General features: G+C 44.5%; 1 long non-coding RNA gene across 1 annotated transcript; it reads left to right on the top strand.

Annotated features, from left to right (window-relative positions):
• Nucleotides 1–1188: 1188 nt before the first annotated feature.
• LOC103347656 (uncharacterized) lies at nt 1189–22397 on the top strand. Its single transcript, XR_007916085.2, has 4 exons — nt 1189–1516; nt 2778–2850; nt 7866–8036; nt 21451–22397. It is a non-coding gene; the product is annotated as an uncharacterized lncRNA (long non-coding RNA).
• The last annotated feature ends 980 nt before the right edge of the window (nt 22398–23377 follow it).

Below are 23377 nucleotides of genomic sequence, written 5' to 3'. Positions count from 1 at the left end.
GAGAGGAAGCACCCTGGAGTCACCGCTGGTTCACCATTCCCATGCTCAGGAAGCTACTTCAGCTCGCAAGTCCAGGGCCACCATCTGCATTCAAGTGGCCGCTCCACCTTTTCCCATTTGTTCACAAACAGCAGCACCAGGGGCCCAGCAGCCCAGCTTCCCAGAGCCCCGGAGGATCCCACCTCCAAAACACCACGGCCTGCTGTTTCCCCTGCCTGGAAGGCCATCCCACCCCCACAAGCCCCATCCAACAGCAGGTTCTCCGCAAACAGGCTCTGTAAGGACTCCTCAGTGACTCCTTAGTCCTCAGCACAGCAGGGGAGATTGGGCTACACTTGACCTTGTTATTCATCTCAGCATTTGTATTCTGGCTCTGGCCTCACACACGTGCCCTTCCTCCCCGCACCCCCCCCCCCCCCCCGTAAACTCTTAGAGGACAGAGATCTGTCTTACACATTCCCAGCACCTAGCACCTGCCTGGTAGAAGCTCAGAGAACATTCCATGGTTTTTGAATTGCCTTAGCTCCAAGAGTGGCTCAGGGGTGAAATGTCCCGTTCAGGGTACTGGGATGCAAGGAGGTTGAGGAGAGTCCCTGTCTCAGACGATTGCTGCCATCAGTGGGTATTTGTTGCATGTCTTTGTCATAAAGTAATTGGGTGGGAAGGAGACGCTCTGTGATGATGGAGCAAACTCTGCAAGCGAGAGATGCAGACAGAGAAAGAGAGAAGCAGTAAGACATGGGCTAGAGGCCGGGCAGGGATGCAGACAGAGATCCCATGCGGGAGCGGGACAGGAACAGGACACATAGAAAAAGGGCAGGGAGCAATGGAGACAGGCAGGGCCCAGAGAGACAAGCAAAGAGGACAGCGCATGAGAGGGGAAGGGCAACAAAAGCTGAGGGAGGAGCGGCCCCTCCCTCCCCAACTGCCTCGGAGCCAAGCTGGGCTCTGCATCCTCAAAGCTGCTCCTGAAACCCCTGCGTGTTGCAGCACGAAGGCCAGGAGGAAAGCAGCCGAACTGGAAGGTAGCCGAGGGCCAGCTGCTGGGGAAGCGTGCTCCCAGGAAGGTGGCAGTGCGGACACTGCCCTGTCCCCTGGCTCCCCACCATCAGTCATGCGCACACACGCTGACCTGGCTGTGGGTGGTTCCTGCATCCAGCTGGCCAAGCTGGGCTGGATGGGAAGTCCTTCTCCAAGGTTTGACTCAGGTGCCTGCTGGGGACAGGGAGAGGGCGTGGCCAGTGAGACCGTAGTGGCTGGGGGGATCAGGAACGAAAGGAAAGCTAGGATTAAAGTTTCAGTAGCCTGCCTCGAAAGTGCGCCGGCACCATGTGGGCCAGGATTCCTGGGCGCTGAGTAAGGCAGGCATCCCGGCTTGGATGAGGATGGCAGAGGCAACGGCCGCTGACAGGAGGTGGGCTGGGGGTGGGGGAACCAGGGCTCCCCACCACTTCCTCCCGCCATACGAGCCCCTCCCCCATCGCTGGCCAGGCACCCAACACATGGGGGCTCAGAGGTAAGCTATTAAGCATGGGGTGAGCACATGGGCTGGGACTTAGGGAAGGCTGGGCCTGGGGAGGTCTGGGAAAGACCCCTGTGGGGGGTGGGGTATGGGGAGCTGGGGAAGAAGGCAGGGGCTGCAGGCAGGGCTTGGAGACCAGCGGGCCAACCTATGCTCTTCATTCCTGCACTTGAGCAACATTTATTGACCCAGAAATGAAATGAAATCCAATCAGAAACCAGCGTGTGCAAACAAACCCTAACCCTGATCGCAGACTGAACCTAAACCTGGCCCCAGACTAAACTTTAACCCTGGCCATAGACTCACCGCTGAACCTGTCTTTAGACCCACCCCTAATCTCAACTACTCCGGCTACAATGAGCCTAGTCTTGGCCACTGGCCATTCTGAAAGAGTGTGTTACTATCGCCAAAGGTACAGGAAAAGACCGTGTAGAAGTTTCTGGAAAGCCCCACCGCCACCGCCACAAAGCCCACAGCTGACCGGCTTGGCGGAATGACGTTTGGGTGCTCATGGGCCACGGCTGTGAAGCCACAGGAAGCCCTTGCTTTTCTCTGCGGGGCCTGATGCCCTCTGCAGCCGGAGGCCTTTTCTCACTACCACCCCCACCCCCGTGCCGGCCAGGCCAGTTTGCTCACTCTTGCCCGACGCTGGGCTCCTGCCCCTCTCAGGGCTTTTCCACACCCTCAGCTTCAGAGCCTGGGGCTGAGCAGCCAAGCTCAAGTTTTGCCTTCTTCCCTAGCCAGTCCCAGCCAGCACTCCTCTCTGTTCTCCGAACTCCTGCAGGAATGGGAGTTAACGATCCCCTTGGCCACTACCAGCGAACATTCTGTTGTCTTAAACTGTCGTTTTCATTGACAGAATGACTGCATGCACAATAGGCACTCAAATTCCCTCCCTGAGTCGATGGTGATTTTCCCACTGCCGTAATCACACTGCAGTGGACACCCTCACAGTGCATCTTTGTGTACTTGCACACTCAGAAAACAGTTCTTCACCCAGGGAAAGCTTCAGATATCGTTTAAAAAGTCAGAATTCATGGTGCAAGCCAGCAGTGCCCTCCCTCCCGGCCCCTGCTCCCTGAGCCACGTGTGTGTTCTTTAGTGATTTTCTGGTACTTAACGGCATGTATCTCAATTAAATATTCTTACTGTGCTTCCTGGACATCATCCACTGGCTTCCTACTAAGGGAGATGAAAAGGGGGGGCTCTTAGATGGGCACACACCAACTCCCCCTTCCTTGTCACCTTCCGACAGAGCTGACGGACACCAGAGCCGGGGAGCACACGACACTGCCTTCCCTGCACAGCCCGCTGCTCTTCTTCCTGAGGTCAGTGACCGCCTCATTGTTCATTTCCCTGCTTTTCTTAGCACTTAATGGTAGCTTCCCCAACTTTCGAACAGGACCTTTAAACCCTTCTAAATATGGTTCACACCGCAAGCCACTTTCCACTCTTTTCCTGAGGGCTTCGTTGTGCAGTCACGTGATAGCTATACTGCTGCTGGTCCCATCGGGTCTGGCTCCCGGGTGCCCACCGTGCTAACACCTTATAGTCCACTTTGCCTCTGTCCTGATTCCTGGCTTCCCTGTTTTCATTTTCTTTAGTTTATCCCCTATTTTGCAGGAACACAACCTGTGCTGGTTTATTGAGAAAGAACAGGAGATGGGTTTTGAGAAAGTAGGTGTCTGAATATGCTTTTTTCCACCCTCAAGAATGATCGATGATTTGGTTAGGAATAAAACTCAAACCTTGGTGGGGGTGTTTGGCCTAGCAGCTAACACACCCCCATCCCACATGAACTCCTATATTTCACTACCAACCCCAGCTCCTCATTCCAGCTTCCTGGATCCCAGTTTTAGCCTAACTCAGTCCCGGCCATTGCAGGTACCTCAGAGTGAGCAAGTAGACAGGAGCTCTCCCTCTCTGTCTTAGTCTCTGTCTCTGTCTCTCTCTGCCTCTCAAGTATGTAAATAAATACAATTTCTAAATTAATAACTTTTTAGATTGGGTTTTCTATTTATGCAAAAAAAGGTTGTTGGGATTTTGATAAAGATCACAGTGAATCTAGAGATTACTTTAGGTAACAATGACATTCTGATAACAATAAGTCTTCCAATCTAGGCATAGGTTTCTTTCAAATGCACCATCAAGGACTGTGGGTAAAGCCAAGAGCCCATGTTCTTTAATTTTCCTTTGAATTTACCTTCTCTGCCAAGTCATCCAATTGAAAACCCCAAAATATCTTCGTTAATTTTTTCATATGCTATTAGTGGGGATTATAATTGTTCCTTTATATTATTTATTGATAATTGGTTTCTCTAAACCAATGACTTCTAATTGGGACTGAATGTCAGAGTTAGCTGAGATGTTTTGTTTTGTCCTGTCTTAATAAAAAATCTTAGTCACCCCATCTCTAAGACATACTGCATGATAATTTCTAGGTGTTTAAAAATAAAACAAAATCTACCTCTATGTTAAAAAAAATCCAAGAGACAACAGAAGTAACTATAAAAGAAAAACTTGAAGAAGAAAAAGAAACTGGAGCAGGTAAAGCATGAATATGTGAAGATGTGAGTCTGAGGGCCAGTATTAACATGGTGATAGAAAAGCAAGGAAATCAACCCAAGAACTCAACTACTTTTTTAAAAGCAAAGAAAAAACAGAATCACTGCGGCTGGCGCTGTGTCGTAGAGGGTAAAGCCACTTCCTACAGCACCAGCATCCAATATGAGTGCTGGTTTGAATCCCAGCTGCTCCATTTCTGATCCGGTTCCCTGTTAACGTGCCTAGGAAAGCAGCGGAAGATGGCCCACGTCCCTGGGCCTCTGCATGCATGTGGGAGACCTGTAAGAAGCTCCTGGCTCCTGGCTTCAGATTGGCCCAGCTCCAGCCGTTATGGCCATTTGGGGAGTGAACCAGCAAATGGAAAATCTTTCTCTCTGTCTCTCTCTCTCTCTCTCTCTCTCTCTAACTCTGTCTTTCAAGCAAACAACTAAATCTTTAAAACAGCTACAACACAAACAGAAGCATGAGGATAAAGGAAAGCACTGGGTTAAACCATCAATAATGACCACAGAGTGAAACAGATTGAATGCACTTGCTGTATGATAGACAGATGAAACTTTCTTAGTCTATGTGATTGTAAAATGACACACATAAGGGATGACAGAGAAACATTAGGAGTGAAAAGATGAGTGAAAAATACCATAAGCAAATACTTAGGGAGAAAAGACAGCTGGAATGCCACATCAGTGAAACAGAAAACAAACCTGAAGATGTCAGAGGCACTATTAAGAATAAAAAGAGTCACTACATAATGACAAAGTGGCTGATGTGCTGGGAAGATACAGTAAATGCAATCTTGTCTACATCTATTAGATGATAGATGTAGACAAGATGATAGATGTAGACAAGATGATAGATGATACATTCAGGGAGAAATAGACAAGTTCACCATCACAATGAACAATTTCAACACAACTCATTTAATTACTGATGCTTGGAGGAGAACAGAAATCAACAGAGGGGAATAGGATTTGAACAACACACCAAGGAAGCTTGATTTAATGTATATTTCTAGAACTCAGCACTCTACATTCGGAAAACACATGTACTTCTCAAGCATATGCGGATGATTTACCAAAACTGACTACATACCAGAACACAAAGTGTGCCTTAACACAATTCAAGGAACTTCTGTCATTTCGAATGCAGGCTCTAATTACACTGCAGTTACATTAGAACTCGGTAGCTAAAATATGATTATTATAGAAACACATTTCTAAATAGTGGTTCCAAAAAGAAATCATAATAGAAACTTTAAAATGACCAGCTTCTCCCCAACCTGAAGTGACAATCACACAGTGTAGCCTTGCTCCTTACACAATCAGAAAACCAGAGAAATACACAAAATATCGTTCTGCAGACACTTGGCAATAAACAGCCCGAGACGCTAATAACGGAGAGGAGGGGAACGGATACAACAAGTGCTACCGTTTTACCAGCTTGCTGGCTTCGTGCCTGAAGCTTTGTAAGACAGAGGACACTGGGCAGGCATGTGGGGCAGCAGTTAAGTTGTGCTTGGGACACCTACCATTTGCCTGGTTTGCGTCTCAGCTCCTCCCTTCGCATCCAGCTTCCTGCTAATAAGCACCGTGGGGGGCAGCAGGTGATTGTTCAAGTATTGGGGTCCCTGCCACGCACATGGAAGACCTGAATGTAATTCCAGGCTCCAGACTTTTGCCTGGCCTTGCCCTAGCTATTGTGAGCATTTAGAGAGCAAACTAGCAGATGGAAGATCTCTCTTCCTCTTTGTGTGTGTGTGTGTGTGTGTGTGTGTGTCTCCCTCTCTTTCAATAAAAGGAAAATAAACAACAAAAAATTTTAAAGACAGATAACAAAGAATAATATTATGTGAAAAATGTCTATTGGCTGAGAATTTTTAAACCAGAGAAAATATTGTTTCAACATTGAAAAGAAACAACTTTTTCAGGCAGAAGCTGACAGGATTCACACCTGCACTGTAAGAAAAGCTAAAGGAAGATTATAAAGCAAATGGAATACAATACTAAGTGGGAAAATGAGTCCACAAAAAAAATAAAAAGCACTATAAAGAGTAAAAAAAAATCACATTTTAATCTCTTAAGAAGACAATATACCACTAAAAGTGAAAGCAGAAACAATGTATTACACAGTTCATGCGTGTGTAGCCTGAAATACGTGCAAAACAGCATAAACGATGGCGGAGAAGCCAGAAGGAAACCGTTTGAAGGTTTGCACAACTGTATGTGCTGTGACACATTATCTCACAGTAGACTGAGAAGTGCTTACCTGAACACATAGGCAACAACTAAAAAATAAAATAAAGGCGTACACTTAATAAGCCAAAAGTGAAGGTAAATGGAATTTTAAAAAATTGCTCCAAAAGAAGAAAAAAGAGAAGAAAAAAGGAACAGAGAGCAAATGGAACAAAAAGAAAACCAATAGCAACATGGTGGATTTAAGGTGAAAATCCTGAAATGCTCATTAAATATCAATGGTGTAAGCACACAAATTAAAAGGCAAACTGTCAGATTAGATTTTAAAAAATAAGACTCAACTACTTCGGGCATATTCTCTAGAAGAAACCCACTTTAGATATAAAGACACCGAGATTTTAAAAGTAAAATAATGAAAATGTTATTTCATGCAAGCACTATTCTGAAATAGCTGGAGAGATTATTTTAATGATACCCACGGCAGACTTCAGAACAATGAATAAATGGATAAAGACAGAAAAAACCTTAAATTTATCAAGAACATGTAACAATCCTAAATACAGATGCATCTGAGGGCAGGAATTCAAAATATATGAAGTAAATACATAGAAATGAAACAAGAAATAAATCAGTTTATTTCCATAATTAGCTATTTCGATGCTCTCCCAGCAATTGGTAAGAAGAAGCATACAGAAAATCAGTATGAATTTAGAAAAGCTGAACAAGACTATCAACCAATTTGTCCTACGTGACATTTGTGGGTCACACCAATAAATTATAGTAAAATACAAATTATTTCCAAGTACATATGGAACATTCATCAAGATAGAATATATTCTAAGCTGAAAACAAGTATTAATAAATTTAAGAGTATTGAAATTGGGCAAAGTAATCTTACTACAACAGAATTAAACTAGTGATCAATGACAGAAATATACCTGAACATCTCCAGATGCTTAGAAACTAAAGAACTAAAGAATTTTATTTATTTATTTGAAAGGCAGAAAGGGGTGGGGGGGGGGTGAGGGAGAGCTCTCATCCACCGATTTACTCCCCAGATGCCCTAAGCAGCCAGGTTGGACCAAGTAAAATCTGGGAGCCAGAAACTTCATTCAGGTCTCCTATGTGGGTGACAGAAACCCAAGTGCTTGAGCCATCACCTGCTGTTTCCCGGGGTGCACATTAGCAGGAAACTGTAATTGACAGCAGAGCTGAGACTCAAATGCAAGCATTCCAATAGGGGATGCAGGATTTCAAATAGTGGCTTAGCCTCAAGGGCGAACACCCACCTTAACCACACACTTCTAAATAACCCCTACTTCAAACAATTCACAACTGAAATTTTTAAATATTTTTAATTGAATGCAAATGAAAGCACAATCAATCAAAACAGGTAGATTATAGAAGGAGCAGTGCTTAGAGGGAAATCTGTAGTATCAAATGCTTATATATTAAGCAATAAAAATGATAAACTAATGATTTGGATTTCACCTTAAGAAACTTAAAGGCCCAGTGTTGTGGCCCAAAAGATTAAGTTGCTGCTTGCAATGCTAACTGGAGTCCTGGCTGCTCTGCTTCCTATCCAGCTTCCCGCTAATGCACCTGAGAAGGCAGTGGAAAATGGCCAAAGTACTTGGGCCCCCGTCACCCAGATGGAGTTCCAGGCTTCAAGCTGTGGCATGGCCCAGCCCTGGCTATGGTGGCCATTTGGGGAGGGAACCAGCAGATGAAGATCTTTCTCTCTGCCTTTCAAATGAGTAAGTGTATACATATATACACATACACACACATCTTGGACACTATGAGAAACGGTGACTTGATCAGCATAGCCCTGACTGTTAATGAACAACTTAATACATTATCCCTCTTAGTAGTTTTTTTTGTCTGTTCTACTTAATATGACTGGTTTAATTCTGTAATTAATTAACTATTCTTAAGTGTTGAAATTTAACTGAAATGTGATCCCTGTTAAACATAAGATGGGGATAAGAGAGGGAAGAGATGTACAGTTTGGGACATGCTCAAGCTGACTTGCCCCAAATGGTAGAGTTAGAAACACATCTTTAAAAAAATTTTTTTAAATGCAAATTAAGGGGCCTGTGTTGTGAAGCAGTGGGTTAAGCTGCTGCCTGGGACACTGGCATCTCACATGAGTAACTCTGTCTTTCAAACAAATAAATCTTTTTTAAAAAGTGCAAATTTAGCACAAAATAAAAATAATAACATAATAAAGAGCAGAAATCAAGTTTTTAAAATGTATCAGAAAATCAATAAAACCAAAAGCTGTTTTTCCAAAATACATGAAGTGAGAACTGACATCACACCCATGTACTCTAAACCTAACAAAGACTACAAAAAATTCCAAATGCCCTTCATAACATTAATGATATCAGACCTAAAAAAATTTAAATCTTTTGGGGGCCAGCGCCGTGGCTCACTTGGTTAATCCTCCACCCCAAATGGGCACCAGCTTCTAGTCCCGGCTGCTCCTCTTCCAGTCCAGCTCTCTGCTGTGGCCTAGGAGGGCAGTGCAGGATGGCTCAAGTGCTTGGGCCCTGCATCCGCATGGGAGACCAGGAAGAAGCACCTGGTTCCTGGCTTCGGATTGGCGCAGTGCCGGCCATGGCGACCATTTAGGGGATGAGCCAACAGAAGGAAGACCTTTCTCTTTGTCTCTCTCTTTGTCTATAACTCTGTCAAATAAAAAAATTAAATTTTTTAGTAAATTAAATACAGTAGTATATGATGCAGCATAATCAGATGGATTGTATATCTGGAATGTAAGGTTGGTTTGATATCAATAAATTTAATTTAGCATATATAATAGGCTAAATGCAAAATCCTCTTATTACAACAGAATTAAACTAAGGCTAAAAAAATGAAGCTCGAAAAATATTCGTATCTTAACTCCTGTAACCTATAAATTTACATGAACTTTTTGAAATAGGAGTCTTTTCAGATGAGAGTCAATGAAAGATTTTGAGAGGAAGGGATTGTACTGGGTTATCTGGGTAAAACCTAGACGTCATCACAAGCGTTGTGGGAAGCTAGGCAGCCAGGCAGAGGAGCTGACGCTGACGGCTCCAGCCCAGCTCCAACCGGACAGCTCCCTGCCCATGCTTGCAACAGAGCAGGTTGGTGATATCAACAGCTCCTCCTCAACCAGTATAGGCTGATGATTGATGGCTGCAGGCAATCTGTGATGTGACAGCTGCAGCTAACCCAGTTGTCCCATAGACAGCCTGGCCCCGCCTGTGTGACAAGTCCCCTTTCTGTGCACAGCCCAAGTCTCCCTTTCTATGCACGGTGCAGGCTCACCTCCCATGAATCAGCAAGCCCCCACCACCCCCTTCCAAATAGCAGAAAGCACAAGTTCCACAATGATGTGAACCTGGAACCAGTGCTGGCTGGAAATATCCAACATGGCTACAGGATGTGTCCCCACCCCCTCCGGATGACCTTTAGGTCATTGCAATGTCACTATAATAAAATTATCACTGGAGGCATGTCCATTCCTATCATAAACCTGATGCCATGACATTTACAATATGTCCTAAACAGGGCATGGAAGTGGGCGGTATTGGAGCCCTAGCCCAAACCTCACCCCCTTTAGAATACTGAATCGGGCTCCACCCCAGACTCAGCCCTTACGCTTCTGTAGGGTGTGAAGGGGAGGCCTAACCTCGCTGAGGGGGCTTTCTCTTGGCTGGGTGCTTTGTCCCTTGTTGAGATTTTCTCACTGTTGGATGTTTCCTCGGTGAAGATTTTCTCTTTGGGGACTTTTGCATTTTTGGGCTACTTGTTTGGGCTGCATTGTTGGGTGAAATGGCTTGAGCCGCAGCGATCCAAAGCCAGGAGCCAAGAACTTCTTCCGGGTCTCCCACGCAGGTGCAGGGGCCCAAGGACTTGGGCCATCTTCTACTGCTTTCCCAGGCCATAGCAGAGAGTTAGATCAGAAGTGGAGCAGCCAGGATTTGAACTGGCATCCATATGGGATGCTGGTACTGCAGGTGACAGCTTTACCTACTATACCACAGCGCCAGCCCCTATTTATTTATTTGAGAGGCAGAGTTACAGAGAAGTAGAGGCATAGAGCGAGGATCTTCCATTCACTGGTTTATTCCCCAGCTTCTGGGTCTCCCATGTGGGTGCAAGGGCCCAAGCATTCAGGGCATCTTCTACTGCTTTCCCAGGCCATAACTGAGAGCTGGATCAGAAGTGGAGCTGTTGGGACTCGAACCAGAGCCCAGATGGGTTACTGGCACTGCAGCTGGCAGCTTTACCCGCTATGCCACAGTGCCGGCCCCCATATTTTTTTCTTAAAAATAATCCTACTATGCCAATACCATTCATCAGAGAGCTTACGCTTTACCTACCAACACAAAAATTTCATTTCATACTAATTCCTTTTAAACCCATATGTTAGTTTGGACTTCCTATTTGCTTCTACCTTTACATCTGTATATTCTGATGTTGGTATTGTACTATTTTTACTTATAGTTTTAAAATACATCATGTTATCTGGTAGAACATCTCATTACTACTCTTGCATAATTTCATTGACTATTCTTTCATGTTGAAATTGTACTGTATCTCTCCATTTAGATAAGAGGCTTACTTATTACTTGATGTGACAGGACACCTAGATTACAAAATGGTTATTATAATTGAAATTAACATATCTGTCATCTTGCAACTATTTTGGGACAAAATCTACTTATTTAACAAAAATCCTGATTACAATACAGTTGTATTAACCATGGTCTTTGTGTTCCACGTTATAAGTGTAGACCTGGTTGTCCTATGTACTGATTTTTTGACCTACTCATTTCTTTCTTGTGGATGACGCTGGCTCTAGCCAAACGCCATGTGTAGATCTTGCTAAAGTACTGTTGATTGTGATGGACACTTGCTAAGAAGATTCTGTTCAGGATCTTGCAACTCTACCCTTGAATGAAATAGGCCTGTAGCTTATCTTTCCTTCCTCTCCCTTCTCTTCTTCCTTCCCTTCCTTTCTTCCTTTCTTCCCCAAAGTGTCTGTCTGAGTGGATAGTAGGGTAGTACAGAATAAGCCACATTCTCCGTTTCCCCTTTTCCTGCTGTTGAGAAAGTTGTAGAAAGCGAGATGAGGGAAGGCGTTTGACCTCGCCTCTAAGGTGACAGTGGGGATACTCATACCCCATTTGGAGGGCCAGGGTCCAGGGCCCAGCTCTATCCTCCACTCCTTTCCTTGCTCATGTGTCCCCTGGGAGGCAGCAGGCGATGGCTCAAGTACCTGGGTCCCTGCCACTCACATAAGAGACCTGGATGAAGTCCCCAGCTCCTGGCTTAGTTCCAGCCCGGCCATAGCTGACATTCGGGGAGTGAACCGGCAGATGGGAGCTCGCTCTCTCTGTCTCTCTCTGTCTCTTTCTGTTCCTCCTCCTCCTAAGTTAATAATAAATCATTTCAATGAGGTGATGAGGCCTCTGAAAGCGTTGCAGAGCTCATCTGTGAAAGCGTCTGGGGCCGAGCGTGCTCTCTGGGAAGACTTGGAAGTGCTGTGTGAATTCTTGGGGCAGCGCTCCCAATTGCAGTTTTCAGGGAATTTGCCTGTTCTGTCTACATTTTCAAAATTGTTGGCACACAGAGTCTGATAGTGCTCTCTATCTTGGGATCCCTGTGTCACGTCCCTCCCACTCTACATTCACATGTGGTTACACGTGTCTCTTCTTCTTTTGTTTAGTCTTGGCAGAGCTTGGTTTATTCAAAGAACCAATTTTCGGTTTTGTTGATATTCTACGTTGTATCTTTTTTTTTCCTGTTTCAAGATTTTCATTGTGAATTTTTATCTGCTGCTTTTTCGCCATTGTTATTTTTTTTATCCCATTGTTCTTTTCCTACCTCCTCAAAGTACCCTCAGCTCATTAATTTGGATGCTGTCTTGGCTTCTTGTACAATTATTTAAAAGCTTTGCTTTTTTTTTTTTTTGGAGTTCCATAAATTCTAATATTTAGTGCTTTTGTTGTCATTTATACCTCGATGTATTTATTTGTTTATTTTGAGAGACAGAGACTTGATTCATGAGCTAATTAGCAGTATATTATTCAAGTTTCCAAATATGTGAGATTCCTTATTCATTCCTTTGTTAACTTCTCAGATGCATTGTGGTCAGACAGCATGGCCTGTGTCATAGCTTATTTGAAACTATGAATATTGCTGGTATGCTTGATGAAAATGTGTGCTCCCTAATGTTTGGATGTAGGGCTTTATCAATGCCCACCAGGTAAAGTCTGTAATTCGTGTTATTCAGATCTTTTATGTCCTTGCTGATATAATTGAGAAAAAAGAGATCTCCACTACAGTAGTAGATTTACCACTTCCATGTTATCAAAATTTGCTTTAAATATCTGAGACTCTTTTATTAGATACATACCTGTTTGTATATCTCCATAGTAAAAAACTCTTCCATCATGGTATTATGTAATGCTCTCTCCAGCCCTAAAGTGCTCATTGACTTAATGTAAATTTCATTTGCTAGTAACATGGTTACATCGTTGTATTTAGGTTAATACTTGCTGGTGTATATTCTCCTTCCTTTTACTTTTCACTTACACTGGTGCTTCACTTCAAGTAGGTCTTGTAAATAACATACATTTGGGCTTTTAAGTCTTATCTATATATCATTGCTTTCTACCTTGTGAGTTAAGTGTAATCACATTAAGTTTGTATGTGTGTGTATGGAGAACTAGTTTCTACTTGTTAATTTTTCAATAGTTCAGCTTTTTTATGTTTTTTTTTCCCAGCCCTTTTCCCCCTAGCTTGATAAGAATTTTAACACACTGGCACGTTCTCCTAGTCTTCCCCGCGTTCCAGTCCCGTCACATGGCTATTATCTATCCCACAACTTGTCAGCCTCTCAGAGCACCCAGAGTACTCGTTACGAAGCAGAGACTGATTCTGCGAGTCTGGGTGGGGCCTGAGATCTTGAGTTTCTAACAAGAGCCCAGAGGATGGTGATGTTTGCACTCATTCAGACATTACACTCTGAGTAGGCAAAGGATTCAGACGTACGTGCTCCAACAGGGCAGCCAAGTCCTGGGTTTGCATCAATCCTTCTTTGCATCCTTCGCCCTAAACAGCTTTCCATGGGGCTCCTTTTGTGACCTACCTTCTGAAGCTTTCCGGGACGAAGAATATTTTTATCATGCCTGCATATTTAAATAATGTTTTGTCTACATATGAAATTCTAGAGTCTATTCCTTTTAATTTAAATTTTTTTTTTATTTGAAACAGAGAGAAATAAAGAGAGTGATCTAGAGAGATCCTCTATCCACTGGTTCATCCCCCAAATGCCCACAACTGGGGCTGCACCAAGACAAAGCCAGGAGCCCAGAACTCCATCCAGGCCTCCCTGGTAGGTGGCAGGGGCCCAAGTACTTGGGCTGTCTTCTGCTACTTTCCCAGGTGCGTCAGCAAGGAGCTGGGTTTGAAGTGAATCAGCTGGGGCTCAAACGGACCCTCCAACATGAGATGCCTGCATTGCAGGCAGTGGCTTAACCCTCTGAGCCACAGCACAGGCCCCCTCTGGGGCTCTCACTATCTGGATATCAGCACTTCACCTTTGATCTTCCTTGAGTCTTGCCTTTTCCTTTCATATTTTCTATTTCTTTGTCCTTTCTTCTTCTGCAGGGGAGATGATCTGCACCAGGTCCCAAATCACCAGCTCATCCCCTGCTCATTATCCCAACTGCCCTATTCTTCATTTTCACTACTCTGTTTTGGACCTAATATTTCTACTTGATCTTTATGGGAGTTTTCTGTTCTAATACATTAAGTATTGCTAGTATCTCCTCATCACTGTTAGCTATGACTCTAAATTTAAGTTGCTGGCTAACATTTCTCCTTCAGGAGGAATCTGTCCTCAAATTGCATGGTACTTTTTGTTTGAAATTGTTATGATTCTAAACTTTCTTACTTGGGCCTGACTTCATTTTGCCCTGGGGAGCTCGCCTTCTCTGTGAGTTAGAGCAACTGGGAGAAGGCCAGACTCCTGTCTGTGTGAGTCCCAGCAAGCCAACCAGATGAGGGCAAAAAGGATCTAAGGGTGGAGAAGCCAGGGCCAGAAACCATTACTCACCCACAAAGCACCTCTCAGGGCCTGGACTTCATTCATCCTTTGCACCCCCAAAAGCAGCAGCACTAAGAGGAGACACACACACACCCAATATAACTCACCTGCCCTGGGGACTTGGGGAGGGAGGGGTGAGGAAGCAAATGGCCAAAGCTGTTGAACCTCTACCTGTTGTTCTTAACTCCTCCAATTTACCTTGCACTTCTGGACTGAGCCCTACTATGGCAGAGTGAGTTGTTTTACATGCTAATGCTCTTGATTGGCTAATGTTTCATTGATGGTTTATTCCTGAGCACTTTATTAGCGGCTTTCCATTTTGTGCTGTCTCATCAAGTCTCTGCATTGGGGTTAAGTAAATTTTATTAAATAAATTGAAAACTTTTCCTTCTCTGTCTATGCACCAAAACAATTTAAGTTGTCTAGAAATTCTCTCAGGCTTAAAACAAATCATGAGCAAACTGGTCTATTTTCTGTTCTATGATGTGAGCTTGGGGAAGACAGGGAGAGTTTCGCAAATGTCTGAATTTATTCCATATTTATTGCTCAGTTCAGACTTTCCGTGTCTTCTTGATTCCACTGTAGTTTCATTTTTCTTAAAAAGCAACTAACTCACCTGTACTTTCAAATGTCCTGGTTGGGTTCCTGTTTTTTGTTTGTTTGTTTGTTTTTTGTTTTTAAGATTATTTTTTTGAAAGTTAGAGTTACACAGAGAGAGAAGGAGAGGCAGAGAGAGAGAGAGAGAGGTCATCCCTCCACTGGTTCACTCCCCAGATAACCACAACAGCTGGAGCTGCGCCAATCTGAAGCCAGGAGCCAGGAGACTTCTTCGGGTCTCCCACTCGGGTGAAGGGGCCCAGGGACTTGGGCCACCTCCTACTGCTTTCCATAGCAGAGTGCTGGATTGGAAGCCCACATGGGATGGTGGCACTGCAGGCGGCGGCTTTACCCACTATGCCGCAGCGCCAGCCCCTGTCTGTTCCTTTCTAGCGCAATTTTGCCAAAGCATAATGATGTTCAAAAATTCATTGGGTTTAGATAAACGTAAGCCTTCCTGTAATCTCACCCAAAAACAGAGTATTTTTCCCTATTTAGAATCATGCCCCAAGGCTCTCTTGTGCTCCCCTCCACCTCTGCCCCAGCCAACAGGTAGTTTGCTTCTTTTCACTACAGCTGTGTCTTCTAAAATTCCTTAAGCAGAAGGGCACTTATCCCGTGGTTGGTACATCCACAGCCCATATCAGAGTGCCCGAGTTCAGATCCCAGCTCCTACTCCCAATTCCAGCTTCTTGCTACTGCGTACCCTAAGAGGTAGCAGTCCATAACTCAAGTAGCTGGGTCCCTACTACCTTTGGGAGACCTGAATTGAGTTCCATTTCCTTGCTCAATCTCAGCCATTATAGGTATCCAGGGAGTGAAACAGCTGATTGGAGCTCACTTTCACTCTCTTCCTGTCTCTCTCTGTTTCTGAATTTAAAAAATAAAATAAAATAAAATCCTGTATGAATGGAATCTGACAGAATTTGTCTTTTGTATCCATCTTCTTCTCCACTGCGTAATATGTTTAAGGTTGATTCTTCCGAGTCTCAGTAGCTGTACTTTTCTATCACTGAGCAATAGCCGATTGTATAAGGAGATAGAGTATTCATGTATTTATTCATCAGCTGATGAATATTTAAATTATTTCTGATTTTAGGCTGTGGTAGGCTTAAAAACTGCACTACTCACCGCCCTCCCCCAACCAATATAGTCATCTATTAATTCCTGGAACCTATAAATGTTATTTTATATGGAAAAAACCTTCACAGATGTCATTGAGTTAAAGGTCTCTAAGGGTCAGAGTTGTGGTGTTGTGGATAAAGCCACTGCCTACCTTGCTGGCAACCTATATGCGCACTGGTTCTAGTCCTGGCTCCTCCACTTCCAATCCAGCTCCCTGCTAATGCATCTGGAAAACAATAGAAGATGGGCCAAGTGTTTGGGCCCCTGCCACCCACGTGGGAGACTGAGAAGAAGCTCCTGGCTCTTGCCTTTGGCCTGGCCCAGCCCCCGCTGTTGTGGCCATCAGGGGAGTGAATAAGCGGATGGAAGACCTCTCTCTCTCACCTTTCACTCTGTCTCTGTAATTCTGTCTTTCAAACAAATAAATAAATCTTAAAAACAAAGAAAAACTGAAGGTCTCTAGGTGGGGGATTTTAGAGAACTGTCAGGGTGGCCCTAACTGTAATCATGGCTGTCCTAGTAGGAGGCAGGGGAAGACTGGCAGCTGCGGAGTGAAGGAGACCAAGCAGAGAGAAATCTGAAGTTGCTACAGTGATGCAGCCACAGCCGAGGACCTCAGCACCTGCTAGCAGCCGCCGGCGGCGGGCAGCAAGCTCTGCTCTGGCACTTCCAGAGGAGCACAGCCCTGCCCGCACCTTGCTCACAGCCCATGGAGCTGATTCTGGACTGGTCTCCACAACTGTGAGACCAGTTGGTGTGAGACCACAACTGGTCTCCAGAACTGTGAGAAAATCAATCTGTGTTGTTGTAAGCCACGGAGTTGGTGGTCATTTGTGACAGCAGCCTCAGGAAATTAAACCAGAGGCAAAAAAAAAAAAAAAAAAAAAAAAAAAAGAAAAAGAAAAAAAGCCTGTAACATTTTACATTCCCATCAGCAATGTATAAGAATTACAGTTGTTCCACATTCTTTGCAATACTTAGTATGATTAATCTTTTTAAATTTTAACCATTCTACTATGTGCATAATGATATCTCATTGTGTGTGTGTGTTTTTTTTGTTTTTGTTTTTGTTTTGTTTTTTTTTTTTTTTGACAAGCAGAGTGGACAGTGAGAGAGAGACAGAGAGAAAGGTCTTCCTTTTTCCATTGGTTCACCCCCCAAAGGCTGCTGCGGCCGGTGCACGGTGCTGATCCAAAGCCAGGAGTCAGATGCTTCTCCTGGTCTCCCATGCGGGTACAGGGCCCAAGGATTTGGGCCATCCTCCACTTCCCTCCTGGGCCACAGCAGAGAGCTGGACTGGAAGAGTAGCAACCGGGACAGAATCCAGCGCCCCGACCGGGACTAGAACCCAGGATGCCAGTGCCGCAGGCAGAGGATTAGCCTATTGTGAATAATGATGTTGAGCACCAAGGTTCACCTCTTTTTTTTTTTTTTTTAAGATTTATTTATTTGAAAGAGTTACACACAGAGAGGAGAGGCAGAGAGAGAGAGAGAGAGAGGTCTTCCATCCAATGGTTCACTCCCCAGATGGCCGCAATGGCCAGAGTTGTGCCAATCCAAAGCCAGGAGCCAGGAGCTTCTTCCAGGTCTCCCATGTGGGTGCAGGGGCCCAAGGACCTGGGCTATCTTCTACTGCTTTCCCAGGCCATAGCAGAGAGCTGGATTGGAAGAAGAGCAGCTGGGACTAGAAACGGTGCCCATACGGGATGCCAGCACAGCAGACAGCAGCTTTACCTATTATACCACAGTGCTGGTCCCCCTGCTGAGATTTTAATTGGGATTGTTTTAAATGTATAGATCATTTGGGGGACAGTTGAAATCCAATTCATGAACATGGTATATCTTTCTTTTATTTCAGTTGTATTTAACTTCTCTCACCAATATTTGGTGATTTCCAATGTATGTCTAAATGCATAATTTGTTATATTTATCCTTGATTATTTTGATTGTTATGACCATGAAACTGGTGGTTTTAGTTTTAATTTCCAATTGTTTATTGTCATTTCTTTAGAAATTTCTTTCTAGGACTTTGTGTTATTTCTCACTCATGATATTTTGCTCTTTTTTGTTTTTGTTAGCACTGCTAAAGGTTTATTTGTTATATTAGCCTTTATACAAATACTCGGTTCTTTAACACATCTATCTAGTTAATTTCCTTATTCATAAGTTTTGTGTTTATTAATTTTGTCTTTATTAATTTTTCCCTTTACTTTCATTCAATTTGTTATTCTTCTCTAAATTTTTGAGTTAACTGTTGAATTAATTTTCTTTCATTCTTGCTCATTTAATTATTGTGATGGCTTTGTATTGTAACCACTTTGCTAAACTGGAAGAACTACGTTTCACAGAATTCCCTTCCTTATATGGTTGTGGGATAGAGTTTGCCCCAAGGGACATTTACATGGGATTTGGAAGACAAGAATAAAGTAATAGTCATTTGTTAAAACCAAAGGTCAGCATAGGGCCAGGTGCTATTGTAGTGACAAACTGTCTAGCATCTGCTGGATGACCTGGGTCTCGTGCTTCTCAGAATTCTGGTCCTGTTGCATGTGAGGCTGGTGCCAGCTCACTAGAGACAGTGAGAAGGACATGTCTTTCCCTCTGGCCTGGTGTGTCCCAGTTTTTCTTACTCTCTCCTATTTCACATCTCTTTCCCTTCTTGACTTAATAATCTGAGGATTTTCATTGTAATAACCAGTAGGTTATTAATACATTTTTTTTTACCTTGGTGTGGGGATTCAGCTTGACGTGACTGCAGCCATTCTGTATGTAGCCACCATCTTGCCCTCCAGGTAACCCTAGAGGTCATCAGCAAGCCCTATAGTGGAGTAAATGAAGTCATTAAGATAACCTACTGGGCTTATCTTGCAGGCTGGACCCTGGAATGTCTCTTATCTAACCCATGGAATGTTAATGTTTCTGGAGAAAGTCCAGGTGCACTTAGGTTAGCCCAGGTCACCTTTGTCTAGCTTAACATATAAACCCCTTACTATTGACTGGGTGTGCTGAGAACCATTGTCTTGAGGCCAGACCAAGACAGTGAACTCTCCCAATAAATTAGCCTTTGGGTAATCCTGGATTTGTCAGCCTCTGTCTTTGGTGTCTCAGACCCTTCTTACTTTGGCAGGCAGTTCTCATTCATCGGGTTTATCTGAAACGCTTCAGTCTCTTAACAAGTTTGCTCTTTCATTTTATTAGAATTTTAACTATGTTGTTAGCAACATACACTCTACATTTTATTTATTTTTTTCTTTTCTGCCATCATTTCTTTTTACAGCACGTCTTCCGGGATTCTTAATTTGATCCATTTCTCAGTGATCTACTTTCTAAATCCTAACACATCTAAGACGATCTCTGTGTTGTCTCCCACATGAGTAACAAATAGTTTGGGCAAATGGAGTTATTTTGTGGTTGTGGTTGTGGTTGTTGGGTTGTGTTTTGCTTTCTCTGCTGGCCCAGCATCCATCTCCTCCTTTTTATGAACTATCCTTCCCTCAATCTCCATTCCCATGGATCCTGTGGAGAAGATGGCTCCCCCGACCCCAAAAGTGGACAGATATGTGGCAACGAATGCTTGGCAATCGCCTGGCATGTGATGGGCCCAGTGATGGGCATTGGCCAATGTCAGGCCAATGAGAGCAATTTTTGCTGAACTATAAAAAAAGAAAAGTTCTGGAGCAACTAATGGCCAACTGAGCCACCATATTGGAAAATCCACCCAGGGTGACTCAGCCAACCCAAAGTAACACTAAGCTGAGAGCTGACAGGAGACAGGAGTAACTGAAAGGAAAACTTGTTTATTCATAATTTAAAGTCCCAAAGGTAGATTCGGTTGCTGCTGAATTCCAGATTATTCCTCCTTCATTTCATGGAGAGTATTAATGTAGAGTATTTCTTCTTCTTCTGGTTTTTTGTTTTTTGTTTTTTTTTTTTTTTTTTTGACAGGCAGAGTGGACAGTGAGAGAGAGAGAGAAAGGTATTCCTTTGCTGTTGGTTCACCCTCTAATGGCCACCGCGGGCCCAAGCACTTGGACCATCCTCCACTGCACTCCCTGGCCACAGCAGAGAGCTGGCCTGGAAGAGGGGCAACCAGGACAGAATCTGGTGCCCCGACCGGGACTAGAACCTGGTGTGCCGGCACCGCTAGGCGGAGGATTAGCCTATTGAGCCACGGCCCTGGCCAAGAGTATTTCTTCTTAAAATTGGGTCTAAAGGAAAAAAGGTGTTTCTTGGGAGGGAGCATATACTTCCTTATTTCTCTGAGTAGAGCCTTTGTTTGCAGCTTCAGAATTAATTTGTGTCTGGTGACTTTGGCTTTCCAGCCAAAGGGTTTGTATATTTCTCCAGGAACAAGATTTATAATAGTCTGTCAACAATTGCTGCTGTATTGGCTCCTACATGAATGGTTTACTCCCAGATAAAATGGGTATTTTATATGCTTTCTTCTGCTAGATTTGAGTGGAGCATGGCTTCCAGTTGCCCAGAGGATGAACTAGGTGAAGGTCAAAGGATCCATGCAGATTTTCTATCCCTGTGGTTGCTGTCTGAGTCATTGTATCCCTGCCTTCCCGAAACAGTAACATCAGAGAAATCCCACCACACGTAGGCTGCGCCCCTGACCTTAGCCATTCTTGTCTATACTGGTGCCTGCCTCACCTTCCCCAGTCTTTCATTGGGTTGATATTATCAACTCCTCTCCATCTCCTCCCACCTTACTCTACAAGGATACCTCAGCTGTTTCGTAAATAGCCTTCAGGGTTTTTTCTCTCTGCTCTAAGCAGTCCCCTAAGCAAACCAATCCATTCATTTACCTCATGTGCAAAGATGTATTTTGCAGCACTTATATTTCCAGTGAGTCTCAACCCTCAGGAGGCCTACCTCCTCAGGGAACCTGTCAGAACACAGGTGGGAGGGGAGGAGAGGTGCTGGGTGGCATTCCCGGGGAAAAGGAATGTCCAGTATTCTTGAATTCATACCACACTAAAAGCAAAACTCAACAGGACTGTTTTGACTGGAGACATGCAGAAAATAGAGTGAAAACTTGGCAGGGGCAGATATCCTGAGAAACACAGCATCCAACCCCACCCAGTAAGTTCCTGGTTGACTGATGGCTTTCTCCCCCATGTTTTAAGGTTGATCTATAAAGGGTGAGTTGTGGATGGATAGTTGGATGAATGGATATATATCTCCTAAAGAAAAAAATGGTATTTCAAAAATACAGCTATGATTTAAGCTTCCTTAGCACTCCATTAGAAAGATAATTTCCATTTTGGATTAATAATAGTTGTAGCAGAAACCATTAGCTGTCCACCAATGTGCCATTTCTGTTTCCTCCACAGTGAGAGTTCTAGCTGGGGAAGCAACCAGCATGGATCAGCAGCCTGAGTCCATACTCCCTAAGCATTCTCAGCAGGGCTATGTAATCCATCTGACAACAGAAGGTGAGCAGCAGAGATGTGAGCTCCCGCCTGGACCGCGCTGTGTCCCTGTGCATCCACCCTCCACCTCCCTCCGGCTAACTGAGATGGCGAGGACTGGAACATCTTTGGAGACCATGATCAAGTGGCAGAGCTCCCATCAGCCTGATTTCCTGAGTGACTGCCTAGAGCAGAGAGCCCTACCAAGTTCTCCTCTAGGACATAAGAATTTGTTTCCATGTGTCACTTTGAAGTCCTGTGTTCTCCAGAATTTATCCTGCCTAATACAACAGGATTCTCAGAGAGTCAAATCAAGTCTCCCACCGCTACCTTCTTAACTACTTCCGTGGGACGTGAAGAGCATGGAAGAAACAGCTCGATTGTCTGCAGAACAAACAAGCCTGTGAGAGAAGCTCTGGGTTTTCACAAGCAGCTCAGGAGGAGAAGGAGAAGGAGGCCCCTCAGAATGTGGAAACATGACCAGAGTCACAGATTCCCAGTGGCGGGAAGAACTGAGCATCACAACATCTAATGTTTGGGGCCAGCGCCACGGCGTAACGGGTAAAGGCACTGCCTGCAGTGCCAGCATCCCATATAGTGCGGCTTCAAGTCCTGCCTACTCCACTTCCAATCCAGCTCTCTGCTATGGCCTGGGAAAGCAGTAGAAGATGGCCCAACTGCTTGGGCCCCTGCACCCACGTGGGAGACCCAGAAGAATCTCCAGGCTTCTGGCTTCGGATCGGCACAGCTCTGGCCGTTGTGGCCATCTCAGGAGTGAACCAGCGGATGGAAGACCTCACTTTCTCTCTGCCTCCGCCTCTGTAACTCTGTCTTTCAACTAACTAAATAAATCTTTTTTAAAAATCTAATGTTTGATGTGATGTAGCCGTTGATCCATTACACCCTTGAACCTTCTGAAAACCCTGCTGCAGAAATTTGTCTGAAGTGTTTATTAGGGGAATGAATGGAATGCAGGTCCAGCAAATGTGCTGTAGAACAACCTGAGATAGAGAACCAGATGTGGGTTCAGATCCCTTCACTTAAGTGTCTTTGCACAGCTCAGATCCAGAAACCTTGAGTTTCCTCATTACAAAGAGACTAAATCATTCCCCTTGGAGCTTTCAGGTAAACATGGCAGGTCGAGTCACCTCCCCAGAAGAGCCACCAGGGTGAGAGGAAAGGAGACCGCTCTGATCAAAGCAAGCATCCCAGGAGAGAAGATCTACAGACCTCGACATTCAGTAGCAAGTCAAAGAATCCAGCGAGAGTGCCCCATGCTGTCACTCACAGTCAAATCCTCAACCGTGATGATAAGTTCTGTACATTTTTTACGCACAAACACACAAGGACAAATAGAACAGGAAGAAAGAGACAAATGTTGGAAAGTGATGAATAGACAGAAAGTGGTGCGTAGCCAGCCAATTGACACCCGACAACATAAGGGAGAGCTGGAACCAGTGTCACAGTCCCTGCTAAGGTCCCAATTAGAAGGACCAGGCGTCTCTGAGAGTGAGGGTGCGAGCAGGACTGAAAGTAGGAAGTGTGATGGAAAACCTCTACGAGGAGTAATGGACCCCAAAGGCCCTCTTCCACATTGGTAGAGGACTAGAATTTTCCCTCCAAAGAGATCAAAACGGAGAACTGAATTCAGCAGCACTGGGAGCAAGCAGGGACGGAGGAAGGGGGCGTTCCAGGCTGAAAACAGGGGAAGGCAGTGAATCCAGCATGCGGTTCCCTCCCCAGCTTAGCTCCCACATTCCTGAAGCAGGGTTTATGCACCACCTCCACCTCGGGCCAGAACATTGCTGCTCCTGCTCTGATCAAACCAGCGATCCCAGGAGAAAAGATC

Source organism: Oryctolagus cuniculus, chromosome 2 (assembly GCF_964237555.1).
Source record: "Oryctolagus cuniculus chromosome 2, mOryCun1.1, whole genome shotgun sequence".
NCBI lineage: Eukaryota > Metazoa > Chordata > Mammalia > Lagomorpha > Leporidae > Oryctolagus > Oryctolagus cuniculus.
Note: the sequence above shows the minus strand (reverse complement) of the source record. Positions and strands in the feature narration are given on the sequence as shown.